Source organism: Castor canadensis, chromosome 14 (assembly GCF_047511655.1).
Source record: "Castor canadensis chromosome 14, mCasCan1.hap1v2, whole genome shotgun sequence".
NCBI lineage: Eukaryota > Metazoa > Chordata > Mammalia > Rodentia > Castoridae > Castor > Castor canadensis.
The window spans coordinates 71,524,149-71,546,966 of NC_133399.1; the positions used below are offsets into that span (position 1 = coordinate 71,524,149).

General features: G+C 34.5%; 1 long non-coding RNA gene and 1 pseudogene across 19 annotated transcripts in view; one reads left to right on the forward strand and one right to left on the reverse strand.

The window, feature by feature from the left end:
* The window catches only part of LOC141416890 (uncharacterized), a 609,433-nt gene that overhangs the window by 216,446 nt on the left and 370,169 nt on the right, over window positions 1–22,818 (forward strand). The window lies entirely within an intron of this gene.
* LOC109688901 (large ribosomal subunit protein eL27-like) lies at window positions 11,030–11,589 on the reverse strand (annotated as a pseudogene).

The following is a 22,818-nucleotide window of genomic DNA, read 5'->3' on the forward strand; positions in this document are numbered from 1 at the left end:
TTACATTTTCTTATTAAGAGGCCCAGAGCTCACACTACTTTTAGTGTTAAACCTTGACTTAAGTCTACCTCTATGGGAACTATAGATCCATTATGTGATTATTTTCCCAAACACAAAATATACAGCATGAAAAGATATATTTTAATAACTTGCAGAATCAGTTTGATTTTCTGAGCTATGGAGCAAAAACTCTTTTGATGGAAGAGCCAAATGGAAGTCTCTGAAGTTCCTTCTCTAGGAGAAGTAAGTTGGGACAGTAATCCATCAAAAATACTGCATCTCTGAGAGGACAAGTGAGATCAGGGCCATGATCAAGCATCTCATGTTGCAAGGTTGTGATTCTGAGGGAATGATTTGTGTATGAAATTCTCAAAATGGGCAAGAGTGTGAAAATTTTTATTTCTCATGCAAATGGGAGGACAGTCACTCTGGAGATCCAATAATGTGGTTGACAAGATGACCCATCTTGTGAGTCAGCCTCTTCCCTCAGTTACCGCACATATAAACTAGCCATGGGCTAAACAATGCAAACTTTTTCTAAATAGGACTGTTCTAGACCCTACCTATTATTGAGTTTCTAATATGTTAACAGCAGAAGCAAATGTTGAAACTACATGATATGGTGAAGCCTGTTATATGAGGGCACAAGGATTTACACTTCTTCCAGGGAGGAATACCAAACCCTCACAGAAAAAGAAGCACAAAACAAAATATAACATATAAAAATTTGGTGATGAAGACATGGACCTACCTTTCTTGCTTACGGGTCTTCTTACAACATAATTAACAGATACACTGAACATCTTTTTAAACAGTGATACATCCCACACAATATTGCTTCTGACAAATGAACACATTTTATAGATGATTCTAAAGTTTAAAGACTTCAGAAATGAGTTCTGATTGGTTAAGGGTGATAAGGGGCCCATCACTAGATCATTCACTTTCCTCTACAGGTGGGTAAGAATGTCAACTCCCACACAAAAATTGAATTATTGGGAGCTAGGTGTGGTGGTGGTATACATCTGTAATCCTAGCTACTTAGGAGGCAGATGCAGAAAGGTCATGAGTTCAAGGCCAGTCTAAGCAAAAGCAATGATGAGACCCTATCTCAAAGCAAAATGAAAACAAAAGGTTTGGGTGCATAACTCAAGTGGTAGACTGCTTGTCTAGTATGTGCAAGTCCTGGAGTTTAGTCTCCAGCACCCGAAAAAAAGTGAAAAAGGATGGTTTTATTGGGAGAAGGATGGTGTCTCAGCAAAGAGATGGTAGTGGAGGGATTGCCTATGCATTAAATTTGTTCTTCTAGATACCATATTTATTAAAGTATTGCTTTTCTTTTCATTTCTTTGCCCCTAATTTCTGAACAGAATGATAAATAAGAGCATGAATATAACATACACATATATTTTTAATGTTGATAATAGTAGTTCATATTTACATTTTCCTTAGTACATAAATCATTACTGTTACAATATACCATATATTTCACACATGGTAGGCCTTAATACATTTTTGTAAAAAGAAAATTGTGCTGGGAACTTGGGGTCTTCTATTTGCTAAGCAGATGCTGTACCACTAAGCTACACCTTCATCACTGTCTTACACTTGCAGTACAGAGGTTAGAACTCAGGGCCTGTACTTTCTAAGCAAGCACTCTTCCATTTGTGCTACCTGCCTCAGCCCTTTTTGCTTTTAGTTTGTTTCAGATATAGTTTTGTGCTTAGACCAGCCTCAGACCATGATCCAGCCTCCCAAACAACTTGAATCATAAGTGTTCACCAATAAACCTGAATTGGTTGTTTGTGGGGGTGTGTCCTTGTAACATTTTGCCTAAAATGGCCTGTAACTGAGATATTCCTATGTCCTGGATAGCTGGGATTATAGGCATGAGACCTTCAGACATTGTTTTTGAGTACAAAGAGATTGAATGAAATCTTACATAAGTTATCTCATTCTACTTTTTACAATGGCCTTATATTTTGAGTGGAACAATCTTATCCTGTTTAAAATTGAGGAAACAGAGCTTTAGAGAAGATAATTTCCTTAATCAAGATTAGGAGGATGATATAGGAATGAATTAGAATCTCAGTGGTCAATTAATAATTCTTGCCAACTCTGTTTCATCTGTGGATCTGACAGTGGTAATTGAAATGGGCCAATGTCTTTTGACTAGAAAACTTTCAAGACCATTTCAATTTTTGGTAAATCCCACTCTGTGAGTCTTTAGGGGAAGTAGCACCCATTTTCCCTTTACAAGGATGATCTCTCTTGATCACTTTATCACTAGCTCAGTATACAATCTAGGCCCACCTGGGTTTTGGAGAATTGAGAAAACAATACAAAGACATTAGGATAAGTATGAAAAACATCATAGAAATGACTAGAATGGGAATTCAGCAAGCAGAATCCTTATACTGAAGGAGCTCTGTGCTTGTATGCTCTGTTTTCCTGGCTTCATGCATGTCCTTTGTCAAGCTGGGTTCTGCAGCCTCCCCACTGAGGGCCAGATAGTCTTCCTGTAAATTTGTTTGCTGCTTCCCTTAGCCAGAGTTCTTATAACTGCAATAGTGATGACACTCAGTGGATCTAAAGAGAAGCTGATGCAGAGAGAAATAGATAGTCTGAAGTATACTGAGTCAATCTCTCTCTCTCCCTCTCTCTCTCTCTCCTCCTTCCTCCATCCCTCTTTTCTTTCCTCCTTCCCTCCCTCTGCTGTTTATAATTCAGTTGTTATAATTCAAAGTTTAATAGTTTACACTATCCCAATTATATTAATACATAGCATGCTTTCTCTGCCAAATAATGGGCGGTATGAACAAACAGTTCCTTATATGAAAATTTGTCACATTCTTTTTCTCTTCATCAGATATACATAGTCATAGAATATGCAGTAATGACCCATTTTAAAGTATTCACTCAACTCCTAGTGATTTAGAAGCAAACATTCCCATTTACTAAATCTATGGTTAAAAGAAGAGTTAGAACTTCATTAATTAGGCTCAGGTGCCTGAACAGATCTGGTGGAGTCCTGCAGCTCTCAGCAGGACAAGGATGTCATCCAAAACGCATCCAACTAAGGAGAACAATGAGTATGGTAATGAGGATGAAAGAAAACAACAACTTTTTATCATTAGCCAAAGTGTAGGGATACCCCACAAAGGACAAAAAGGCAACAACATCTTTTGAATAATAGTTCAAAGAAAAGAATGATTTAGAAAAATGAAGAAATGGGGCTAAAATAAATTGTTCAACATTACATTTTTCTTCATAATATAAATGACAGTGGTAATGCTTAATCTTTAGACTTCTATTACTTAGATATGAAAACAAATTTTTTTAAGAAAACTCGTTTGCAAGGCAAAAGCTTTTAGAAAATTTAAGTGAATTCTTTCCCATCTGTCATAATTCTTATGGCAAATTTGCACAACACTTCATGTGATATTATCTTAACCCAAGGGAAGAGTCTTATTTGCTTGTTTTTACATCATATAGAAAAGATTTTTGTTTGCTTGCTTATTCATTTTATTTCTCCTTATTGTGGTAGGGACTGGTTTATCAAATATTCCAGTCTTTAAAACCTATAATCCGAATACTGTACTTATTACATGTAAAAGTATCTACTAGCTAAGGAAGATTAAAGAGAATTTCTTGAAAACTGGTCTTGATGTTATTTTATTCAGATCTTGAAATAAACTTGTTGCATCCAAAGCACTTGCTTCATTCTTATAATACAGCAAAAATGAGTAATGTGGGACCTGTAAAGATAGGGTATAAATCAGTGAGCAAAAATCTATGACAAAAAAGAAACACAGGGTTATTATTTAAGAAACACAGTATACAGTCCTCAATGTTTTCCAGAGACAAAACATTTTTATCTTTTATGACAATTTACTCATTATTATATACAAGATTTTTTATTTCAGACAGGATCTCGCTATGTAGTCCAGGTAATCTGTAACATACAATGTGGCTCAGGCTAGCCCTAAAATCATGATCCTCCTCAACAGGAAAAAGAGGGTTCTTTTTTTTTTTTTTAAGATCTATTAGAATTGAATAAGATCTATTTTAAGGGTGCTAGAGATTGAACCCAGGAATTAAGTCCACATTTTAAAGCTGGTATATCTAATATACCCACTGTTAGTATATTGTTAAGTCATAAGCAGTAACTTAAAATGAGTTAAAAAGGTAAAACCAATATGGAATCCTCTTAATTAATGTTCATATTATTTTCTTAAGAGAAATCAGTATTAACTCATCAGCAAGATTCTTTCATCATTAGAAATTGATTGTTGAAGAATAAATGTTGAGATGCTATTTTATACGATAAATTCAGTTGAGTTCACTTTGAAATGAATGACATGGGTAGTTTTATTTTCTATTTTTGTCTCTCCGAATGGAATCCTTTTTGTCCTTGACAACTCAACAATTTGATCAGAAGATTTAAATCTTATAACAATTGGAAAGATTCTTGTTATGTGTATTATCATCATTGACTTATTTGCTTATGAGGTCTAATATCATAACATCATGATAAAAATCTTAGTCTCTGGAGCCATGCTATCTGGCTTCAAATCCTGGATCCACTATTTATTAGCTATGTGACTTTGTGTAAGTTATTTAACTTCACTGTGCCTCATTTTTCCTCACATGTAACAAGAATAAAAGGGTAAGTTTTTAGATTGCAGTGAAAATTAAAATAGTTTGTATTTATACTTCTTTATACTGGAAATCTTAAGTGTTAATTATCAGTATTGGTAGCATAATAATTCTTGTGATGTCATTATATTTTCAGTTTCGTTTCCCATATCTCAAAGAGGTTTCATTAATAGTTAATGTTGATAGGCAGATGAGTGATAAAAGTGTAAAAACAAAACATTCTGTGATTAGATTTGAAATCTAGAAAGGATATTGCTAGAACTAACTAGTAGTAGATTCTTCTTTTCTGCCTACTACTTGGGGAAGTCACAATTTCTAGCCCACTTGTGGGTTTATATGACTACTAGGACTAATAAACTATTAATAAAAGTAATGTAAGTCACTTTGGGGTTAAGACAATACCATATGCTAGTTCAAATAGAAAAGTGTTCTAAAATATTACAGTTGTAAAAGTGATTTTAATCATGTAAAGTCATATAAAGTTCTGCAATAGGCAAAATTGAACTCTTGCTTACGGATGCATACATATGGTAAGAACGTGTAGACCTTGCATTGCATGCTATCATTAAAGTTATACTGTTGGTTTTCTCCGGGGAGGGAAGAAATTATGACTAGGAAGGGGTAGGAGATGGGCTTATGGGAGGCAGGAAATGATCTACTTCAGGATTTAAAGGGTGTTTTCATAGGTGCTAATTTTACAATAATTCATTAAGCTGGACATATCATTTCACTTACATGCATCATTTCTATATATGTATCATATGTCAAAATTAAGCATTGAACCTGGTGAACTGACATATTCTAGATTTTTTCTTTATATTTCTTTTTTAATCATCTTTGCTGGTGCAGAAAAGGGGACTAAATTTTCTCTCATAAATAATAGTCAAATCCCTCATTGCCCCTTATTACATGGTTTATTCCTTCCCCTACTGATTTGAAAAGCCACATGAGAAAGGAATTTTCGTGTTCTTTATAACTATTCTTTTTTCTATATATGTATATAGTCCTATTTGTGGAGGAAAAATTTGTATAGCTATGATGCTCAATTTTCTTCATTTTGATTTTTTTTGCTAGAGAGTTACTGCTTAATTTGTTTTACCTGTTACTTATTCATGTACCACTGCAGCTCATGTAAATTACCCTTGTCTTTTCCAAACACAGCATAAAGAAGTGCCTTAATCATCTACCCTATAATTTTCATGTCTAAGAAAAACTTACCTCTAAACTTCTCTCTAGTTATAGAATGCTAAGATCACAAGAAAGGTGTCCAGCTCTAAAAAGGAACTGCAGGCCTTTGGTATCTGAGGTTTGAGTGTTTAAAAATGACTCAAAGGTTCAGAATATGTAGCAATTTGCAAATTAACACAAATTTGGATGACACATACTGTGAGGTTGTTATGTAGAAGTATCACTCAGCTACTGAGAAAAACTAATGGAGCATAGTCCACCATTAATGTAACATCATCAATGTAACTTTATCATTCAGCTATATACATAGGCATTTCTAAATTTATTTTGCATTTTATTAAAGCAGACCCCTGAGAAGAATGTAATCAACTGCTACTGATAAGGAAAAAAGACTCAGGCTACATAAAATTAAAACTTAGATGACAATGTAATAATCACTTGAAAGAATGCTAAACTCACAAATATTAATTAAAATAAAAGAGAATACAGAAACGATCAATTTGCTATAGGTTTTTAACTCTTATTTCTTTTTATAAAGTCTGCCAGGGAATTACTGTTACAACTGGGAAATTTTATTTTAGAGAAGTAAGTCAATGTATTTTCTTACTTTTGAAAGCTCCTAGTTCAGCTTAGTAGGATTAAATCCAAGCCTCACTGCATGATTTTCATTTCCATTAAGGTATTATAAGGTTTGTGAGGGCAGGGACTGGACCTTGTAATTTTTGGAATCCAATTTTGCTTTTGAAAAGTAATAGATTTGAAATGTATTAAATTGGAGTATGTGTTATCTGTAGTTACATTAAAAGAATACTAATCTAGACAAATAGCATAAACTTACTAGTTTCTAGGTATTAATGATATGTATTCATTGATTTGTTCATACATACAGTCATGACTGCATTCAACAATGTTTGCAAGGATTAGATCAGAAAAAATACAAAGAACTGAAAACTTAAATAGTATGTAAACATGTATGTTATTATTATAAATACTTCTGTGTAACTATCATTATTTTTAGGTTAGTTGATGCAAGGAATGTTATGAAGAGGTTACTGACAATTTAGTAAGAGCAAATAATGCCCAATTATTGATTTTTTTTTTTGTTTTGGTGCTGTGGTTTGGACCTAGGATCTCATGCCTGTTAAGTATCCCCTCTATCACTGAGCTATACCACCAGCACCAGTTATAAACTCTTCCATAATAAGTAGAATTTCTGAAACTGAGGAAGAATGACAGTATGGAAGTAAGGATACAGAGATTGTTGGAGAATATTTTATTTAGAAATAAATTCATAAAAAGAATGTAATACTTAAATTTGAAAGGCTGCTATGGGGTTTCAGAAAAGGGAGCATCAAAATACTAGAAGGAAAATAACATTTTCTGTGAAGAAAGCAAAGCATGTGTTCGGATTTTGTAGAGAGTCAGACTATAATAGTTCTGTGACATTCATATAAACATTTTTAGGACATACAGAAATTACCCACTAGTTTCTTTTGGTATGTGTAGGGGGTACTGAGGAAACACTCAGGGCATCTTACATGCTAGACAAGTCCTTTACCACTGAATTACATCCCTACCCCCATAGAGTTTTTCCTTTCATTTTTTCATGTCTTGAAACAAGGTCTTCTGACATAGCCCAGCTTTGCAAACCCATCATCCTCCAGCCTCCAACCCCCAGTACTGGGATTGCAAGGTGTGCACCACCACGCCCACAATACTTCATGCTTCTGATGCATCATGAATGGTATTTTATGTCAGTTTCAGATTATTTACTTCTAGAAAGTTGAAATACAATTAATTTTGCATATTGATTTTGTATCTTGTACCTTCACTGACATTACATAAACATTTTAGTGATCTCGTGCTGAGAGTTGAACCCAGGGCTTCAGCATGCTAGGCAAGAACTCTACCTCTGTGCCACACCTGACCTGTTCTTATTTTATTTTGACAGAGTGTCTTGCTAAGTTGCCCAGGATGGCCTCAGACTTGTTATCTTCCTCCCTCAGCCTTTCATGAAGTTGAGATTACAGGTGTGAACCACCATGTTCAGCCCAGTTGTGGATTTCTTTTAAAGTATTTAACTAATTGCTTACTGTACATTTGTTATTCATTTCATGCACAGACAGCCAAGCACATAGTTGTGTTGTCTCCTTATTTCCCATAAACTCATGACTGTTTACAAAGATAGAAATAGAAAGAGGGAACTCCAAGAAAAATGAAAGTGTAGCAAAGAAACAAAAAGTTATAACCACAGTGGTAAAAATCAAATTGAGTGTAAATACGGTTAAAAAAGAAATAACTGGCTGTCAGTCTATTGAGACTCCCACTGTTTAAGAGACGAGATATATAGCTAGAGGAACAGTGAAGGCAAACTTTACCAAAGTTAGCAAAGTGCTTGTGACAAAAAGAATTAAGATGTTCCAGAGGAATCTGTCCTGTCTCATGGGTATTGTACACCTTCAAGGCAAAAGGATAAAGTATTTAAAGCAGAATTAGAAAAGAGTATAGCAAATAGCTAAGGCATAAAAATCATGCTTCATCTCTATAAAACAGAAGTCAAGAACTACTCAAATTACTCCTGATATATATATATATATATGTATATATATATATATATTATAAAGACCTAAAATGTTTAAATCTTCACTTGTTTCTAGTGCTTTAAGTTACAGTATATTGGGCTATTCTCAATGGCTCAAGACTGCAGTCCTAGCTACTTGGGAGGCAGAGATTGAGAGGATGGCCTTTTGAGGCTGACAGGTCAGAGTGAGGGAAACCCGCATCTCAACCAATGAGCGAATGCAGTGGTCTACACCTTTTATTCCAGCCATGCAAGGGAAACACAAACAGGAGGACCACAGTCCAGACTGGCCCTGGCATAAAGTGAGGCCCTCTCTCAATAAACAACAAACACAAAAAGAAGGCTGGTGGAATGGCTCAAGTGGTAGAGCACAACAAGGCTGGCAAGCCTGAGGCCTGAGTTCAATCTCTCAGTACTGCCAAAAAAAAAAAAAATATATATATATATATAGTATATTGAAATATTATATCTTATTTTTCCATATATTTATAACTGATCATAACAGATTTTTAATTTTTGATCAAAAAACTTAATGTTAGTGGGATAACTGTGATTTTTTTCACATACATTAAACTTACTTGTCATGTTTTCAATTTCTCATTTCCCCAGTAATACACAAGGTAAAGATTGCCTATATCTACAGTCAGTGTCTCTCTAAGTTACTGAAATGCTATTTTATCCAATTGGCAGTCTGAACATACTGCAAAAACGTAACAGTAATTAAGATATAACAGTGACAATGTACATGAATAAAAATGTTGTTTGTAGATAATTTCCTTCTAAAACATCACACTGAAAGGCTAGAAAGAAAAGTCCAATTAAGCACGTTGCTCTGTTTGATTGACCTTTATCAGCAATATGGTATCACTGTATAAACTGTGATCAAGGAGCTAAAAAAGAGCACAAATCATTTTTCACATAAAGCAAAGTATAATTAAACTAAAATGATGCTGATTTGATGATAGATTTGGTAAACAGAGTACTGGATAGATAACCACATGGAATAGTTCTCAACAATGATTGTAACTGGAATTCTCAAGTACATTTAAGACAATTTGCTTTTACTTTGTGAGTCCCCTTTATCTATAAGCAATATCAATATTGACAGTTTCCCATGGCACCACTGTAGCATTTGCTCCGCATTTTATAGATGTGTGCATACAAATTGAAAGACAAAAGCCAGGTTATAATTTCCCGGCTTCTGAGGTTGCTTCCACTTATGTCACAGAATTGTCAAACTCTAATTTCTGCTCAGATATTGATGTTTTTTCCAGGCTTCTCTTCCCTAGTTGAGGATTTGCTACACATTGTGCCTACACCTTTCTATATGTTTTCCCTTGCTGTGTAAAATTTGAAGTGAACTCTGGAAGTTCACATATCAACTATTTAGAATTTATTTTATTTCATTGCTTGTTTTAAAACCTGGAATAGTATTATAAATACAAGTAGAAGAAGAGATTATACCTCCTCTAAACCCCTTCTTAGTTCATTTTGGCTGCTCTACCAAAATATCTTAGACTGGGCAATTTATCAATAGAAATTTAATGCTCACTTTTCTAAAGGCAAGGAAGTTTGAGATCAAGGCACCAGAAGATTCAGTGTTCAGTTCTCTACTTATTAGATGGTGTGTTCTTGCTGGGTCCTAACATGGTGGAAGGGGCCAATGATTCATGACTGAATCACTTCCCAAACGACCCCATCTTTTAGTACTATCCTGTTGCGGGTTAGGTTTCAACATATAAATTTTGAAGGACACCTACATTAAGACCATGGCACATCCCAAACTCCCACACATCTGGGAGTCTTAAAGTGATGAAAAGCCAAGAGTTTGGGCTCAGGAGAAGGACAAAAAGGGAAAAGAAGAGATTGACAATTTTTCTCTTGTTTCTTTTTTCTTTCTTGATTTGCAAAATTTATCTTGTAATTTTATTTTATTGGTAACCATCAATCTTTAAATTAGTCCTACAATGAATATTTTTCTAGAAATATTTCTAGTTTTATTATCATTATTGTACTGCTGAACAAGACAATGATAGGGACCTTATTTAATTACCTATTTCCTTTTTGTCATTTGTGAGATCATACTATTTTAATAGTAAATCATTTTTCCTCCTTTAGCCCTAAAATACCAGTCTGTCTATCTAGCTTCTCCTTTCATGTGACTCCTTCAAAGCTACATTTCTTTCAAAGCTCATTCTAGGGTCTCCTCTTTTCTCCCTCTTCTTTTCCTAGATGAGAGTAATTGCTCCCATAACTATAAATTCTACTAATATGTCAACAATTTTTGTATTTCTAGGCTGATTCCCTTCAAGCTCATTTAGCCAAATGCCTTGTCAACATTTAAACATGGATAGCTCACAGCGCAGATTTAATATACCCAGAAAGACACCTTAAAATATTTCTTCCTCTTTTGAATTAGCTGAAATCATGTGGAAATTTTAAGAAGCTTTCTTTCCCACTCTAACTTTAAAATGTAGATAATTTTTATTGCTTAAAACAAATTAACTTGAGATAGTTAATAAGAACTGAGTCTTCTCTTACTATCAGTCATATCTTTATACACTCCTATGGGTCATAAATTTCTTCTAAATATGTTTAGTTTTATTTATACTTTTTTCTTATTTTTAATGATGGGAACAACAACATGTAAAACCAAAGCTTCTGGAAGAACCACTTGTTCTTGCTGCTCTTGTATCTCCCTTAGAACTTGACGTTGGCCTTCGTCTGGCTTTGCATGGGAAGAGCTGGGTCTCTAATGACATCCTTCTTGACAACAGTCTTGTCCAAGGGGATATCCAGAGTACCTTGTGACCATAAAGTGATGGTAGTTATAAACTTTCACAAAAGTCACAATCTTTGACCTCTTGGTGATTTTCTTCATGCCCATAGCAGCTGTCACTGTGTGGGGATAATGGTCAATTCCAGCCACCAGAACATGGCTGTAGGGGCAGTCCGAGGTGCCATAATCTGTGTTCTTATGATGATGGCTTTGTGTCCATGCTAGCATCTGGCTAGGACCAGCACCACTTTCCTGAGTTTGATGAACTTGACTCTTTTGACAGCAACCAACAGGTATACAGCAGGAAGGTAGCACAAATTTAAAGACATCAAAACTTTCCTTTTTTTGTCTCCTCTTTTTGTGGCAGTACTGAGGATTGAATTCCAAGCTTAACCACTTGGGCAATGCCCCCAGTTCTTTTGTGTTTAGTTTGTTTTTCAGGTAGTCTGTGCTTTTGCCTGGGTTGGCCTCAGACTGTGATCCTCCAATCTCGGCCCCACAAGTAGCCAGAATTTCAGGCATGCACCACCACACCTAACCTGAAATGTATCTATTGATAATCTTTCAGTAGACATTTTACTTACAGAATAATGTATTCAACCTACAAAATATTATATCATGATACAGGTGATATCTCCATTGGTGAAAACTCAATGGGAAAACTGTGACCACTGATTGACCCAAGCTTACTTAGTTTTGAAAGAGTAAATTTCTGATCTTTTCTCATATTCTGGAACATTTATAGAGTTGTGTCTCCTTGTTATGGAGAAAGCATTAAAAGATTCAAATGTCTACATTATTCTTTACTAAACAACAGTGTTAGTCACTTAAGCTTTTGCCTTCTTTCCTTTCTGGATTTGCGGGATCATAATTGTCCATAACAGAACTGGGGCTTCTAACTCCTTCCAAAGGCTATTTGTCAGTGTTGTACAAAAGCTATTCTGGCAGAAATCCCCCAAAATTCCATGAAGTGTGAAGTAAGAGTGTTCCATGTGGGTAATAGTCAGTTTTCAAATTGTTGAAGTTTTTGCCTCATAATAAGTTAAAAAATAAAGACCTGCCCCCAACCTTGGCGTTCAGAGACACTTCAATTGATGAGTTTTATTATTGAAAATGACAGTAAACACAAAATATTTTAAGGAAAATAATTGAAAAAAATCTAGTAATTTTAGAAAAAATCTTATAGCCATTATGTTTATAGCAAGCTATATATAAGTAATAAGTTTAATCATATAAATAGTAATATTGTAATTGAAGTATTAAAATTCTCTATAATTATGTATCAGAGCAAATGAGATACGTATATATTCAATTTTCAATTTTTTTATTTGAAATTTATCATGTAATTTTATGATCTGGAAGTAACATGAATATTAAATAAAATTTTAATTTTATAAATTTAAAATTCACTTATATAACCTTAGAAATAAATTTTATTAATATGTTGGAATATTTACTGCTTATCTTTTTTTCAATTTGTATAATTTTAATTAATATCATGGGGTGTATACATGTTTATTGCCTTTTAATTTTCACATTTAAGTTGTGATCATGTTTCCATGTTTGTAAATTGTCTTAGATAGCTAGACATTTTTATTGGCTGCCTATTTACTTCTATTTTATTGACTTATTTAATGTGTCTCTTTCTCTTAATCTATATATGCATGTATACTGAAAATTATACATATACATGTATACATATAATTTGTGGTTCAAATATAACAACTACTTTTTTATTATAAAATTCCTACATGTAAATTTGTATACATATTTCTAATCCTTTCTGTGAGATACAATCCTGGAGGTGAAATTCTTAGTTAAAGCATGTTTAGACCTAGAGTCAGAAAATGAGCTGATTTACATCTTAACCAGCAAGATGTTTTACCTGTTTTATGACAGCAGTTGTTAGTATAATCATTTAAAATATTTTCCAGTTGTATAGGTGACCTGTAATAGCTATTTATGCTTTAATTTATACTTGTTTGATTACTAGTCAGGTACCCTCATATTTCATATTTAAATTTAATTTGAAATGTCATTAAAGCAAATTTTCAGAACTTTCATTCTTATTTAATTGAATTTTGTGATATTAGTTTTCTCCCATGTTTTACATTTATTTTTGTATCAGCTATTGGAAATCTTAACTACAGACTACTTTATAAAACATTTTTCTTGCTACTACTTGGCATATCTTAATTTCAGAAAATTTAAACAATTTTATATGTACAAATATATTCACCTTTTCCATTGTGAGTCCCGCTATGACTTTTCATTTAAGAAAGCCATACCATTTCTAAGAGTAACTTGGAAAGGTAAATTATTTTTGACAATAAATATACTTTTATGAAGAAACGGGTTAAAAATATTGAGATGACTTATGCAGGTAATGAATTTGCTCTATTAATATATCAGCACAGTTTCACATATGTATTTTAAAATAACAATCAAACAGTCCAGGAGAAAAGATACATGAGACAAAGTAGAGAAAGATTTAAAATTTGATATTTTTGTTAAAAAATGAAAAAGACATTATTTATAAATACAGTTTTAGCAAAGTGTACTAAGAATCCTCTACACTCCTTGATTTCACATACCCACAGCTTCCCCAACTACTAATATCCATTCTCAGTTGCTCTCTCATATTCTACTTCTGGCCATGTTCTAATGCCCTAGAACTGGCTTATCATTCCTTATAGTTAGAGAACATAACGTCCCCATACTATGCCTGGCCACACTCTTCCTTTAGATAGAAAGCTACATTTTTTTTCCCCTTGTGGTACTGGGAATTGATCTCAGGGCTCCCCACTGCTAGCCAGGAGCTCTACCACTTGAGCCAAGTTTCCAGCCCTTTTTGCTCTGATTGTTTTAGAGATAGGGTCTTGCTTGTTGCCCAGACTGGCCTGGACCACAATCCTCCTATTTAAAGCCACCTACCATTGCTAGGATGACAGGTGTGTATCACCATGCTCAACATTTTTTTATTGAGATGGAGTCTTTCCAACTTTTTACCTGAAACCATGATTCTCCCGATTTAAGCCTCCAAAACTATTCCAGGAATGGGGAGAGAGGAGAAAAGGAGAATAATGGAGGAAGTGAATTCAACTGTGATACATTTGATACATTGTAAGAACTTTTGTAAATGCCATAATGTACCCCAAGCACAACAACAGAAAAATTAAAGAGATTAAAAAAAAAATAAAACGTAGCTAGGATTACAAGTGTGATCCACTAGTGCCCAGCTAAAGCTAATGTTTTTAGGATGGTGCTGGGGTTTGAACTCAGGGCTTCACACTGCCAGGCAGGTGCTCTTACCAGTTGAGCCACAGCCATGCTAAATTTTTAAAAAATAAATTCCTCTTTCATGCAGGTAAGGATAGGAAGTAGTTTGTTGTGGTTGCTTATTAAATAATGCCATCATGGCTGATTTCAAGCTGTAATAAATCCATCTCATAATATTCCTAAAAATTCAACTGTTGACTTTTCAAAGCCTGTCAAAACTTGCTCCTGCACACCATTCTATTTCAAGCTTTAATTCTCTGGCCACAGTGGCCTGCACCTGAAATTGCAGCTATTCGGGATACTGAGGCAGAGAGTATGGCTGGAGTGCTGCAACATGGTAAGACAACATCTCAAAAAAATAAAATTCTTTAATATCTCTAACTTTATTTCAGAATGTAAAGAGTAGTGAGGATGTAACTTCAATTGTTCATCAAATTATTTTTTTCAGTAGAAAAAAAGTGTTAAACTGTCCTCTACTACTCAGCTTTCCACCACTATGACAAAATATTTCAGATAAGCAACTTAAAAGAAGGAAAGTTTGGTTTGGCTCATTATTTCAGATGTTTTAGTCCATGGTCCCTTGACCACGCTGCTTTGGTCCTATGGCAGCATAACACATCACTGTGGGAGCATGTGGCATTTGAAACAGCCAGAAAGCAAAAGAGAAAGGAAGGACCAGGGTCCTATCATCCCTTTCAAGGGAATACCCCTAATGACCTCAGTTCCCTCAACCAGGTCTCAGCTCTTAAAAGTTCCACCATCTTCCAATAGTGCAATGACTGTGGACCAAGCTTTCAATACCTGGACCTGTGAGGGATATCCCAGATCCAAACTATGGGCAAATCTTTTCCTTATCCTTTGGTTCATTAAGGAGATTGCTTATAGTTCTCCTTTTTGGAGGTGTCTTTGTCTGGTTTTGGGATGAGAGTAATACTGGGGCACATGATTAGAGAAGAACATACACGGGAGGTCTGGGGATAGGTAAGAAACACAAAATGTGATAGTATTTGATGTCCCCACTGCAGAGGAACTAATACAGAAACTTTATAGCGACAGAAGTCAATATGAAAAGGGGATCAGGAACTAGAAAAAAGAACAGTTAGAGATGAATCAACTTAGAATGTTAACACATTTGTACATGGAAGCAATGCTAGGAGTCTGTCTGTATAGCTATCCTTATCTCAACTAGCAAAAACGCTTTTTCTTTCATACTATTGTTTATACTCTCTCTTGGGGCTCATTCATGAAGGCATGCTGAGAATGTCCTTCAATTTCTCTTAACTACGTTTCTGCTCTGGTCCAAGTCTTTGTCAAGTCTTCTTAGTTAACTTTTCTTTTCAGCAACTCCATATTTTTTCAAGAAATTCCTTTGTATTTCCTGTTATCTCCAACTTATTTCGCATGTTTTGCAACTGAATGTTTGCTAATTGTTTTGCTTAGAAATTTATGAACAGGGCTGTGGAAAGGCTCAAGCATGAGGTTCTGAGTTCAAAATCCAATGCTGCCAAAAAAATAAAATAAAATATGTGAACCATTTTGCTACGCAAAATGAGAGAGAGACAAAGAGAGAGAGGAAAATAAGAGAATATGAAAAATGAGAAAGTATATAAAGTAGAAAAGAAATTTGGTTAAGTTGAAGCAAACATAAGTATGTACTGGAATCAATATTCAATAAATAATTATTGAATGAAAACATGGGTCATAATGATATCAAAGTTAATGCACAGGTCACCATGATTACAAAGAAAATTCCAAATTTTATTTGAAGTGTGACAAAATTATTCTAGAGCTCATTATAATCTCTCTTTAACAAAATTAGAGATAAGGGCAGAACAGATTCTGCCTGGAAGTAAGGGGGTGTAAGGGAGAGAAGGAGGGGATGAGGGGGGAGAGGGGGAGGGTACGGGGAGAAGAAGGAGGAGGGGGAGAAATGGCCCAAACAATGTATGCACATATGAATAAATGAATAAAAAAAAAGAATAGTATTGGTGTTAACTACGGTTCCTTTTTTGTTTTTATTAAAATATAAAATATCTATGGTAATCTAATCTTAAGTGTACAAATCAATGATTCCTTACATACAGATACTACCAGGTGACCACCATATTGACTGGCATAAAGACTATTTCACAGTCTCAAAAAGGATCCCTCATGTCCTTTCTCCCATCCCAGAGATCTCTGACATCTATAAGTATTGATTAGGTTTCACAGAATTTTGGACTTGCTATAAATAAAATAATCTTTAACTTTTTTATTTCTAAGATTTGCATTTTTCAATTAGAGATGAATCAACATGGGTTGTAACACATTTGTACATGAAAGCAATGCTGGGAATATTTCTGTATAGCTATCCTTAACTCAACTAGCAAAAACACTTTGTCTTCCTTATTATGCTTATGTCTTGTCTTCAACAAAAATAGTGATAAGGGCAGAACAGGTTCTGCCTGGAAGTGGAGGGGGAGAGGGAGAGAAATGACCCAAACAATGTATGCACATGTGAATAAATGAATAAAAAAAAAAGAATAAAAAAAAATAAAAACACAAGAGAAAAAAAATTTCCTGGGTAGAAATAAATACTTTGACTTTTAAAATTTTCAAGGTTTTGTTTGGGGAATGATTTTTAAGCTTTTTTTTTAATATCTTTATTACTGTTTTAGTTGGGAGAATGTGACTTTTAAAATGAAATAAGTATTAAGACACTGAAAAATGTACTCAATGAACTTCTCTCATTGCAACTTCTCAAATCATCTTGTTCTTAGTTTTGTAGAGATTTGACTAAATGAAGAACGTCATGTTTTTATTAGCATAGTCCATTGTACAAATGGCCTCACTGGACATTGTTATACATGTATACAATGCACTTGGATCAAATCCACCCCTTCTGTTAGTTATTCTTATCCCTTATCGCCAGCTTTTCCCACAGGACTTTTACAATTTTTAATGGTTTGTTATTTTCATAAATGTGTATAATGTACTTTGATCACATTTACCCTCCACCCATAATCCTTTTCTTTCTCTCTCCTTCCTCCTGTTTGTTCCCTCAGCAGCAGTCTCACTTTAATTTTCATGTTATATATATATATGTCATATACATGAATATATACACACACATATATATACATATATATATATATACATACGTATATATCTTGTATACAAGATTAGGTCTAGATTCTGCATATGAGAGAAAACACGAAGTATTTGTCTTTGAGTCTGGTTTACTTTGCTTAATATCATGATCTTCAGTTCTATCTATTTTCCTGCAATATTTCCTGACATAATTTCATTTTTCTTTATGGTTGAATAATACTCCATTGTGTATATACCACATTTGTTTAATCTAATCACCAGTTGATGGGCACCTATGTTAATCCATAACCTGGTTATTGTGAGTAGTACTGCAATAAATATTGTTGTGTGTGTATCTCTGTTGTATGTTGACTTAAGTTCCTTTGGATATATCCTCAGGAGTGGCAAAACAGGATCATTTGGTAGTCCCAGTTTTATTTTTTGTGGCATTCCATATTGATTTCCACAGTGCTAGTCTAACAGTATAGAACAGTTTATTTTGCTCCTACATAATTGCCAAAATTTGTTGTTTGTTTCCTTGATGACAGCTATTCTGACTGTGGAGAGATGGAATCTCAATGTTGTTTTGGTTTGTGTTTCCTAAAGAGGCTTGTGCCAATTTCCAACTTGCCCCCTACTCAACTCATACCAAGTGACATGTACCTGAGTCTCATGGTGGCATTGCACTGGAAGTCTTTCCCAGCATGCTGCCTCTGGTTTATGATTTGCTGTCCCCACCCAAGTATTCCTGTATCTGTGAATTGAGTCCCAGTTCCAGCTATTTTCTTGTGTCCATACAGATTCTTGGGGTGTCTGATTGCTACCAGTATTGGGTGGAGGTTTGGAGTTTGAAAACATACACAACTCAGCCTGGTCTTCTGTTCTCCCTGGTTGAGGCACTGTCCTCAAAAACCTCTTTGGAGGTGGCTCCCAGTGAATAAATTGGGAAGGCCACCTAGGACTCCTGAGAAAGGGAGACAGAATCTCGAGCACCATCATATTTTTTGTTTGAGTTAAATTTCTAGGCTGTGTCCATTTTACAAGAAAGTATACTTCATCCAGTATCATTGACTCATCAGGGAACAATGAATAGTTTTCCTATGATGACATTTTAATTTGAACGAGAATGTAATTACAAATTAATCTTTATATACCTCCAATGAGCTTTTGGGTTTTTAGGCATATTAATTTCTAATGAATTTTTGCTACAATCCTAATAAGTTTGTAATCTGATAATTGATTTTTTTCCATACTTTACTCAACCACAGACATTGCTCTAAAACTTTTTAGAATTTCTGCAATCTGATTCTTTGATTTACTTCAACATATTTAAAACTTAAAAATATATATTAATGTTGACTAGATCTTAGACTTCTCTATTATATCTAACTTATTATATCTTTATAAGATATATATCTTCAAAGATATATCTGTATTATATCTAATTTCCATTTTCAAATATAATTTCTAAACATGTACATTGGATATTGTCTAAGTTAATATAAAAACAAAATTTGTATCATGTTTTTATTTATTCAATATTCTAAACCCCAGTTTAGATATTCAAAATATCTAGAAAACTACTCTGAAAAGTAATACAACATATATTTGGAAAACGGTAAGGAGAAAATATGTTGTCTCTGTCTTATCTCTTCCCTCAACCTCAATGTAGATATTGACAAAAATGTACTAAGTTCAAACAATATTCCATTAAGTTTCTTTTACTAAAAATCTGTACCATTAAAAGTAATGCTTTTCTTCACAATATTTGAAACTTTCATTGGACTCCTTTTGTATATTTGTAACATTGCACAGTCTGGCCCCAACTTTTGCTCCAGATGCCATTGGAAAATCCAGTTCACAATAAGAACCAACCAAAAACTGAACAACATCTAGATTTGCCCAAAGTCTCTTGCTTCCTCTCCTAGTGCTTTGCTGATGATGTCACCACTCACAAGCACCCCAGAACCTTGGGGGAATTCATACATAGTAAAGTAGAAGTACCTTTGACCAATAGAAAACAGAAAAATAGATGAATGGCTTTTTTTCTTACTCCAGACAGATAATTCTGATACTAAGTTTGAGCATAAGTTACATATAACTGGTGCTATTTTTTCCTCCTTCCTTTTTTCCCTTTCTGGATTTCTCATGAGGATTGTTATAGAAACAAAGATAAAACAACAACTACTACTTTAAAATTAGTCTTTGAATCAGCCTTTTCTTGGGGGTAGAGAGGAGTGTGGCTAAATCAAAGTAAATTTTATTTAATTTTTTTATGGTACTGGTGTTTGAACTCTGGGCCTCACACTTGAGCCACTCTGCCAGCTCTGTTTGAGATGAAGCTGAAACTAAAGAATGCAATAACTGATCTCAATCATTTACCAAGATGGACATTTCCCCACCAGACAACAATGAATGTACACTAGTCTCTTGTTTCTAATACTTTGTGTACCTTGATGCAGTAAACTCCATGTATGTCTATTATTTTTCACAAACATGCAAGTATATACATTGTAACAGGATCAAGTGCTACTGGGTCATTTAGTTCACTACCAAGTTATAGTCCTTTGCTCACAGCTTCCTCACTCAAATGTTCCCCATCACTTTATAGAAAATGAAATAAAAGGTAAGAAGGAGGGTGACCTTGTCTCAGACTATTTTTTATTAGAAAGAATCCACGGTGGATGTATCAATTGGGAGAATTAGCTATTGGAAACTAAAAATGCAGCTAGTTCCACAATTCCATGTAAAAAGAACTATCTCCACTTTGTTCCAAACAATGTTTTGTATTTCAAAACATTACTTACAGCAAGCAAGAGGTTTACTTGATAAACCAGAATGTTGGGGCTACCAATCTCGTCATTTCCATGTAAGTTTTCCACAGAAATTTGAAGGTATCAGTGTTGTTTTGTCCCTTTTCTGTTTACTCAATGTGTATCAGACTGAATACAGGCTATAATTTTTAGATGCTAAGGACAGATTTTTATTTCTGAAATAAAAAATATGTTTGAGAAAACATGCTGTCATGCTTTCCCTTTTTTCCCTCATCTCTTCTTTGCAAACAACTAACTATTTCATTTTGTGGCAAACTAAAATGTAGGTTTTAAACAAAAATTTGTTTTTCTCACATTTCTATTCTAATTAGTACATTTATAATACTTTTATAGCAATTGTTTCTCTTAAAGCATTTTCTTTCAAGCTTAAATTTAACATACCATTTTACAACTTCATAATGCTCTGCTGCTTCTGCTTGATATGGTTCTTTCTTGGCTTTTTCCACGGAAGACTTGTGACTCTCCATTCATGCAAAGACTCTGCTATTTTGAACATAATATTTGGTAACATCAGTAGATTCAATTTCCAACCTGTAATTGTCCTGCTAAGAACATAGACTAGTGCCTATTATGCAGATTATGTTATTAATGATCAAAAGAATAAATGGAGTCTATATTTTTGTCTTTATGCACTGTATTTCTAGTAGAAGATGGAATAAAATGTTTGCATAATTTAAAAAATCTAAATAGTATAAGTAGCTATGAGTGCTTTCATATTTTTTGTGTATATAGTTTTATTCTTAGACTTTTAGGACTATAGTGACCTTTGGCTAGGATTTTAATCTGGTTTATTTAATATAATAGAATCAGGTGGTAAGAGAAAATTATACTTTTTAAATAGTAAAGGTAGCTATAGCTTCTACTTTTTTTTTTTTTTTTTTTTTTTGGGGCCAGGATTTTTATTTTTTTTTTTATTTATTTTTTTTTTCATTTTTCTTTTATTATTCATATGTGCATACAAGGCTTGGTTCATTTCTCCCCCCTGCCCCCACCCCCTCCCTTACCACCCACTCCACCCCCTCCCGCACCCCCCCCCCAATACCCAGCAGAAACTATTTTGCCCTTATCTCTAATTTTGTTGTAGAGAGAGTATAAGCAATAATAGGAAGGAACAAGGGGTTTTGCTGGTTGAGATAAGGATAGCTATACAGGGCATTGACTCACATTGATTTCCTGTGTGTGGGTGTTACCTTCTAGGTTAATTCTTTTTGATCTAACCTTTTCTCTAGTTCCTGGTCCCCTTTTCCTATTGGCCTCAGTTGCTTTTAAGGTATCTGCTTTAGTTTCTCTGCGTTAAGGGCAACAAATGCTAGCTAGTTTTTTAGGTGTCTTACCTATCCTCACCCCTCCCTTGTGTGCTCTCGCTTTTATCATGTGCTCATAGTCCAATCCCCTTGTTGTGTTTGCCCTTGATCTAATGTCCACATATGAGGGAGAACATACGATTTTTGGTCTTTTGAGCCAGGCTAACCTCACTCAGAATGATGTTCTCCAATTCCATCCATTTACCAGCGAATGATAACATTTCGTTCTTCTTCATGGCTGCATAAAATTCCATTGTGTATAGATACCACATTTTCTTAATCCATTCGTCAGTGCTGGGACATCTTGGCTGTTTCCATAACTTGGCTATTGTGAATAGTGCCGCAATAAACATGGATGTGCAGGTGCCTCTGGAGTAACAGTCTTTTGGGTATATCCCCAAGAGTGGTATTGCTGGATCAAATGGTAGATCGATGTCCATCTTTTTAAGTAGCCTCCAAATTTTTTTCCAGAGTGGTTGTACTAGTCTACATTCCCACCAACAGTGTAAGAGGGTTCCTTTTTCCCCGCATCCTCGCCAACACCTGTTGTTGGTGGTGTTGCTGATGATGGCTATTCTAACAGGGGTGAGGTGGAATCTTAGTGTGGTTTTAATTTGCATTTCCTTTATTGCTAGAGATGGTGAGCATTTTTTCATGTGTTTTCTGGCCATTTGAATTTCTTCTTTTGAGAAAGTTCTGTTTAGTTCACATGCCCATTTCTTTATTGGTTCATTAGTTTTGGGAGAATTTAGTTTTTTAAGTTCCCTGTATATTCTGGTTATCAGTCCTTTGTCTGATGTATAATTGGCAAATATTTTCTCCCACTCTGTGGGTGTTCTCTTCAGTTTAGAGACCATTTCTTTTGATGAACAGAAGCTTTTTAGTTTTATGAGGTCCCATTTATCTATGCTATCTCTTAGTTGCTGTGCTGCTGGGGTTTCATTGAGAAAGTTTTTACCTATACCTACTAATTCCAGAGTATTTCCTACTCTTTCTTGTATCAACTTAAGAGTTTGGGGTCTGATATTAAGATCCTTGATCCATTTTGAGTTAATCTTGGTATAGGGTGATATACATGGATCTAGTTTCAGTTTTTTGCAGACTGCTAACCAGTTTTCCCAGCAG